The sequence below is a fragment of the Amblyomma mixtum genome, chromosome 1 (assembly GCF_055824585.1).
Source record: "Amblyomma mixtum isolate Tamu chromosome 1, ASM5582458v1, whole genome shotgun sequence".
In the NCBI taxonomy this organism is placed as follows: Eukaryota; Metazoa; Arthropoda; class Arachnida; order Ixodida; family Ixodidae; genus Amblyomma; species Amblyomma mixtum.
The window spans coordinates 194,943,251-194,951,254 of NC_143012.1; the positions used below are offsets into that span (position 1 = coordinate 194,943,251).

The window sequence follows — 8,004 nt, forward strand, 5'->3', positions numbered from 1 at the left end:
CAGGCGAGCCCAGCTACGGCGGCGTAAAGGTGCAGCACTTACGCAGTGTTAAACAGGATAAAGTAAAAAATAAAATCCAGTCTTGTTATAACTTAGTTACGAGGCCTTCGGTGCAGCCTGATATTGGGGAAGAGTGCCTTTAGCGCATCCCAATGCGAAAAGGCAGTTTGCTTACCCATGTGCATTACAGGCAACCACCTAAAGAGAGTTGTCTAAATATACCAACTAATAAAGGGCTCTCAGTCCCCAGCGGCTAAGGAGCGACTGAGCAAGGATGCGGCTAGACCTGTTATGCAGTGTAGGGTGCCAAGGATTACTGTATCCAGACGGGTCGCCAATATGGTACCTGGCAACACGTAACGCATGGCACCTAGAGAAGGACTAGTGGGCATTAAACGATATTTTATTGTGCGCATGAGGCTGGGAGGGCCGCTGAGGAGCATGCAATGCAAATGTCACAATCCTGTGAGGCTATAGTTTTCTGCCGGCAAGGCAAGTAGTTGGGGTACGAATATGCTAAATACAAAAGTAGCTGGCAACTTCCACAGATTTATAGCATTACCTAGAGGATGCGTGGTATCGTAAGAAAAACTAAGAAGAATACAGCATCCTGGCTGTATCGGCCGGAAAGTCTACATCCAACCAGAATGACGAGATAGCCCAGGGTTCTATGAAGACGTGCAACTAGAGAGAAACAGTACACTGGAGTGATGGGTGACTTAAACGACAAAGTAACATAAAAGCAGCTAGGGTACACCAGGCAGTAGCCTATTATGACCTACGCTCCAGCATTTGCAGGTTCGGGGCTACTGCAGCGTACGCAAAAAGAAAGTTTACGAACTCTCAATATAATTCGGCCGGCGGGAGTGAACAGTGGACTTGGAGCAGTTTGAAAGGCGAGTATAAAAATGGAGTAGACACGATGTTGTGCGCCCATCCTGACATCATTTAAGATGCGAAGCTTCACGGCAATGTAAAAATTAGCCTCAGTTTGAATTCAAATCAAATCAAGTTTATTTCATATTTATAGTACATGGTTATGGGGTATATACATCAGGAGGCCCAAAAGTCGAGACTGCAAATAGGGCAAATTAATGCAACAAAAACTAAAGAACCACGTCAGATAGTTAGCAGTAAGACCGAAAGCAGAGGAACGGAGCATGTCGTTTGAGACTAAATAACACCCGGCCCGTATCAGTCTGGAGCATGTCGTTTGAGACTAAATAACACCCGGCCCGTATCAGTCTGGAGCATGTCGTTTGAGACTAAATAACACCCGGCCCGTATCAGTCTGGAGCATGTCGTTTGAGACTAAATAACACCCGGCCCGTATCAGTCTGGAGCATGTCGTTTGAGACTAAATAACACCGATACGGGCCGCCCGCTCGGACCCGGCGGCGTCTTGCGGGGGTGCGCGTATTGGGAGGGGAGGGTAGCGGCTTTCTTGTGCGCCGAGAGCCGGGTTTAACGCTTTTTTGCCCCTTCTATCGCTGTGCTGTTCAGGTTCGTTCTTTGCTACTACTTTACCATTTCCACCTCCCCGTTTGTTTTTCTGGTTGTTGTTCAGCCGCGGCCCGTGTGAGACTTGTCGTGCTGCCTATTTATTATACGGTCCCCTGCCCTCATTCTCAAGTTTGTTTAGAGGGCGGAGATTATACCTCCTCGCTTGTTCTGTGTCCTTATATTGACGAAACGGATTCATTGTAAGCCTGCCCTGACGAAGGGAATACCATTCCCGAAACTGTTGGCAAAATAAACGTTAAAAGAACAGTCGCGTTTGTCGTAATACTGTACCATATATATATATATATATATATATATATATATATATATATATATATATATATATATATATATAGAGAGAGAGAGAGAGAGAGAGAAGCAAACAGAGAAGCAGAGTCCCAGCTGTAAGAGCACGCGAGTCCCTCACTTCTTCGTCCTCTAGGCGTGGCCCGGGGACACCTGGCGGCCTTATTCCCCCTCCCCCAAAAAAGAAAGCAAAAACGTGAGCGCACTTTGAGCGAACGGGAGGAAGTAAGCAAGCGAACAAACGGTCACGTGCCGCTCAACAGCTGCAGGCACAAATAAAAAGAAAACGCGGAAGAGGCGACGCCCGTTACTGCGTAAAGAAAGGCTTTAAGTGCAGTACGTGCACGACCTCAGGCTGAGGTCGACGGCGCGAGCTCGGGAGAGTGCCATCGGGGAGGACCTCATACGTCACATTCGTGATGTGGCGCAGCACTGTACGGTCCAAAGTAGCGGCTCAGGAGCTTCTCCGACAGTCCTGGGCGACGTACTGGGGTCCATACCCATACTTTGTCGTCGGAGTGGTACTCTACGTGTCGATTTAGTTGGTTGTAGCGTTGTGCATCCGTGGCCTGCTGCCGTCGGATGTGTATACGGACCAATTGCCGTTTTTCCTCTGTGTTCTGGGTAAACTCCTCGGCGTCTGACGTGAGCGCTTGGTCGGCAGGGGTGCACGGAAGCATGGTGTCGAGCATTGTTTGCACGTCACGCCCGTAGACGAAGCGAAATGGTGTAAACCGAGTCGTTTCCTGAGTCGATGTGTTATAGGCAAACGTCACGTATGGGAGGATCTCGTCCCAGGTCCTGTGCTTTACGTCGACGTACATTGCGAGCATGTCCGCTAAGGTTTTGTTGAGGCGCTCCGTGAGCCTATTTGACTGCGGGTGGTATGCAGTAGTCTTGCGGTGGGTCGTGTGACTCATCTGGAACACCTCGTGCAGGAGCTGCGCTGTAAACTTAGTGCCCCTATCGGTGATTATGGAGGACGGGGCGCCGTGTCGTAAAATAATGTGGTGTATGTAGAAATGCGCGATTTCAGAGGATGTACTGCGCGGCACCGCCTTGGTTTCCGCATAGCGCGTCAAATAATCAGTCGCAACTATGATCCACTTATTGCCAGAAGATGATACAGTGAACGGGCCCAGGAGATCAATGCCGACCTGGTCGAAAGGTGCGCGAGGTGGATCAATTGGATGGAGCAAACCTGCAGGATTTAGCGGTGGCGACTTACGACGCTTGCACTCACGGAAACCTCTGACGTAGCGGTGGATGGTCGCTGCAAGTTTTCGCCAATAATAGGCCTGACGCACTCTAGCGAGCGTGCGTGCAAATTCCAAGTGGCGAGAGGTGGGCTCATCATGACACGCGGAAAGGATGTCGTCGCGGAGGTCTGATTGCACGACTAGGAGGTAGGTCCGGTCACCGTTGCTTGAGTTTTTCTTGTAGAGTACGCCATTGCGTATGCAAAAAGAGGACAAGTGGCTGGATAAGGGTCGAGGTACGTTGGAAGCATGGCCCTCTAGATGATCCATGACAGACCGTAGGTCAGCGTCAGCACGCTGCCTTGCCACCAAGTCCGAACTGCTGATCACGCCTAGGAAATGATTGTCATCCTCTTTGCTGTGATCAGCTTACTCGACGGGTGCGCGCGAGAGTGTATCTGCATCTTCGTTTTTACGTCCAGACTTATAGACAATTCTATGATCAAATTCCTGCAGGCGAAGGCTCCAACAAGCTAGGCGGCCTGATGGGTCCCAGAGACTGGTCAGCCAGCACAAGGAATGGGGGTCTGTGACAACTTTGAAATGGCGACCGTAGATATAAGGCCGAAATTTCATCGTGGCCCAGATGACAGCGAGGCACTCATTTTCTGAGGTCAGCACGCTGCCTTGCCACCAAGTCCGAACTGCTGATCACGCCTAGGAAATGATTGTGATCCTCTTTGCTGTGACCAGCTTGCTCGACGGGTGCGCGCGAGAGTGTATCTGCATCTTCGTGTTTAAGTCCAGACTTATAGACAATTCTATGATCAAATTCCTGCACGCGAAGGCTCCAACGTGCTAGGCGGCCTGATGGGTCCCGGAGACTGGTCAGCCAGCACAAGGAATGGTGGTCTGTGACAACTTTGAAATGGCGACCGTAGATTTAAGGCCGAAATTTCATCGTGGCCCAGATGACTGCAAGGCACTCCTTTTCTGAGGTCAGCACGCTGCCTTGCCACCAAGTCCGAACTGCTGATCACGCCTAGGAAATGCCTGTCATTCTCTTTGCTGTCATCAGCTTGCTCGACGGGTGCGCGCGACAGTGTATCTGCATCTTCGTGTTTGCGTCCGGACGTATAGACAATTGTATGATCAAATTCCTGCACGCGAATGCTCCAACGTGCTAGGCGGCCTGATCGGTCCCGGAGACTGGTCAGCCAGCACAAGGAATGGTGGTCTGTGACAACTTTGAAATGGCGACCATAGACATAAGGCCGAAATTTCATCGTGGCCCAGATGACAGCGAGGCACTCCTCTTCTGAGGTGGAGTAGTTGATTGCGGTGCGCGAGAGTGTGCGACTCGCATACGCAATCACACGTTCCACGCCTTCTTGATGTTTAACGAGGACGGCACCAAGCCCAATATTGCCAGCGTCGGTGTGTATCTCGGTAGCAGCCTCCTCATCAAAGTGAGCAAGCACAGGGGTAGTGTGCAGCCGTCGTCGCAGCTCTGTGAAAGCAACCTGTTGCGCGGCAGTCCACACGAACAGTGTATCTTCACGCGTTAAACGGGTCAGCGGTTCAGCGATGTTGGGGAAGTCTCAGATGAAACGGCGGTAGTAGGCGCACAAACCCAAGAAGCGCTTGAGTGCTTTCTTTGTAGTAGGACAGGGAAAGTCGGCTACAGCGGCAGTTTTCTCGGGATCGGGTCTTACACCGTCGCCGCTCACAACATGGCCGAGAAACTTGAGCTCTTTGTAGCTAAACAGGCAGATCTCGGGTTTAAGGGTCAAGTTGGTCGATTGCAGGGCATCCAGCACAGTCCGAAGGCGTTCAAGGTGTTGGTCGAAGGTTTCTGAAAAAACCATCACGTCATCTAAGTAAACTAGACAGGTTTGCCATTTGAGGCCAGCCAGGACAGTGTCCATCATGCGCTGAAACGTCGTCGGCGCTGAGCAAACGCCGAAGGGCAACACCTTAAATTCATATAGGCCGTCGGGTGTGATGAATGCAGTTTTACCGCGGTCTCGTTCATCAACCTCAATCTGCCAATATCCGCTCTTTAGGTCGATCGACGAAAAATACTTGGCGCGGCGAAGTCTGTCGAGTGAGTCGTCGGTGCGAGGAAGCGGGTAGACGTCATTTTTCGTTACGGCGTTCAGCTTACGGTAATCAACGCAAAAGCGCAATGTCCCATCCTTCTTCGTTACCAGAACAACAGGCGACGACCACGGGCTCTTAGAAGGCTGAATAATGCCATCTGTAAGCATCTCCTTTACCTGCGTTTGGATGGCGTCGCGTTCCTTCGGGGAAATGCGGGACGGCTGCTGTCGTATGAGGCGAGCATCATCGGAAGTGATGATTCGATGCTTCGTGACCGCCGTCTGCCGCACTTTCGAGGAGGATGCGAAGCAGGTTTTGTATTAGAGCAGGAGGGCACGTAGGTCGCGCTGTTTAGTTGATGAGAGCCCGGAGCTAATATCGATGCGATCCAGGGACGTGTCCGGATGTACCATGGCCTCGGACGCAAAGCACTCAGTAACACCGGTCAATTGGTCAGCCCACGCGATGGTAGTAGCTCGGAAAAGGCGACGTGGTTCGTTCGTAAAATTAGTAATTAGGAGCTCCGGCCGACCGTTATGGATGTGGATAAGGCTTCGGGCCGAGCAAATGCCGTGTGTCAACAGCAGGGAAAGTTTGCCCTCGGCGACTGCAGGTGCATCACGTAGCCCATCATCGCATTCGACGCTTGCAAAAACACTGGCGCGCGGCGGGATCGAATCAGTCTGAGTTGAAATACGAAGGGCGGAGCTGCGTTGGCGAACGCCGGAGCCGTCGTCGGCTTTCGCTGTAGAAAACGTAACCATTCTGTTCCGCAGGTCGATAATGGCACCATTCTCACCGAGAAAATCTACGCCCAAAATCAGGTCACGAGAACAATTGCGGAGCACCAGGCAGCTAACTATGAACGTCGAGTCGGTGATCTGAACCCCAGCCGTGCACTGTCCAAGCGGAGTAATGATATGGCCCCCCGCCGTCCGGATATGCACGCCAGAGCAGGGAGTCGTAACTTTCCCCAGAAGCGCTGCCAATTTGTCGCTAATAATTTAAAACTCAGCTCCTGTGTCCACCAACGCGCTAATGCTGTGACCGTCGAGAAGCGCGGGTATGTCGAGTGAGAATCGCTCCTTTAGTTCACCTGCTGTCGTCGACATCGACAAAGCTCTATCATCGGATGTCGGCGTCGTCAGGGGGTCCTTACAGCATCGATATCCAGCGACCACGCCCCCGGCGGTAGCTGTCTTCAGTTTTCCCGGCGAAGACTGGGCGAGCGGTCCGCTGTCGCTCGCGAAAAGTTCTGCGGATTCAGTGAAAATTATGACCTGCGAGGGGACGGTGATCGGGACTGACGGCGCGCCATGGACCACACGGGTTGCTGCGTCACGTACTCTTCAATCGCAGGGGGCCGTTGGCCAAATCGGGGTCTTGGCGCATCGGAGGAAAAACCCTGCAGGCCAAGTTCACGATATGGGCACCGCCGGAACAGGTGACCGGGCTCCCCACAATGGAAGCACAAACGTCGTCGGTCAGGGCCACGCCAGACGTCCGCTCTGCGCAGGGATCGTCGGTCACTCCGGATGTGCTGCACTGTCTGCACCGAGGGTAGCGGGACGTCGTGATGGGTTTGAACAAACGCCGTTGCGTTTGGGGCAGGGCGTCGTAAAGTGTCAGCATACGTCGGTCGGCAGTAGTCAGTCTGGATAGGCTGTGTAAATCCCGCTGTATTCGGGGCAGGGCGTCGCAGAGCTTCAGCATACGCCGGGTGGTAGTAACCTGGCTGTACTGGCTGTGGTTCGCCGCGTAGTAACTGAGGCCTGATAGCTTGCTGCACCTCTTCGCGGATAACGCCCATAAGGGAGCTGGCCGTGGGCTGCGACGTACCACAGATCTTCTGCAGCTCCTCACGGACGACAGTGCGAATCATGTCACGAAGGAAGTCGGTATTGGTGTTGAACGCCGGGAGAGGCTTCGTAACAGAAGCATTAAGAACTGGCCGGTCTTACGCGGTGGAACGCTGCCGGAGGACCTGCTCCATCGTGACAGCCTCTGCTAGAAACTCAGCAACAGTGCTTTGGGGGGCTGCGCACGAGGCCGGCCAAAAGCTGTTCTTTCACACCACGCCTTAGGTGGCGCAGCTTTTTGGCTTCCGACATGGCTGGGTCAGCCCGTCGGAAGAAACGCGTCATGTCTTCGACGTACATGGTAACCGTTTCGTTGGACATCTGCATGCGGGACTGCAGGGCGCGTTCAACTCGCTCCAGACGATCAGCGCTGACATACGCGGCGAGGAATTGACGTCGGAACTCATGCCAAGACAAAAGAGCGTCTTCACGGTTTTCGTACCACGTACGAGCACCGTCCTCGAAGCTGAAGAAAAGGTTCCTCAGTTTGGGGGCGTCATCCCACTGGTTAAATGCGGCGACACGTTCAAACTGGAGGAGCGAATCTTCTACGTCCTCCAGCTGAGTACCGTGAAAGGATTTTGGTAGCCGTGGGTTGTGGAGGGTGTAGAACGCGGCGCCTTGCATGACTGGTTGAGGGGCAGGCGCCGAGGTAGTGTCAAATGGCCTGAGCTCAGGAGGCAGCCGGCCAGGTGCCGAGGTATTCTCCAACAACCCATGCTCAGGTGACAGGCCTAGATTTCCGCGACTGCTCCGATGCACTGGCGTGTCGACAGGGAGAGGTATGAGGTTCTCGGTGTTAGGAGGGATGTGCCACATATTTCAGGGCGATTTACCCAACGCACTCCACCAAAAATGTCACAGATGGGTCCTTAATCAAAAGGGCTAGGCACAAGCCGCAAACAGAGAAGCGGAGACCCAGCTGCGAGAGCACGCGAGTCCCTCACTTCTTCGTCCTGTAGGTGCCGCCCAGGGACACCTGGCGGCATATATATATATATATATATATATATATATATATATATATATATATA

At 52.7% G+C, this 8,004-nt stretch overlaps 1 pseudogene; it reads right to left on the bottom strand.

Moving 5' to 3' along the window:
• Window positions 1-3,225: 3,225 nt before the first annotated feature.
• On the bottom strand, window positions 3,226-6,993 carry LOC149370470 (uncharacterized; annotated as a pseudogene).
• Between the last annotated feature and the right edge of the window lie 1,011 nt (window positions 6,994-8,004).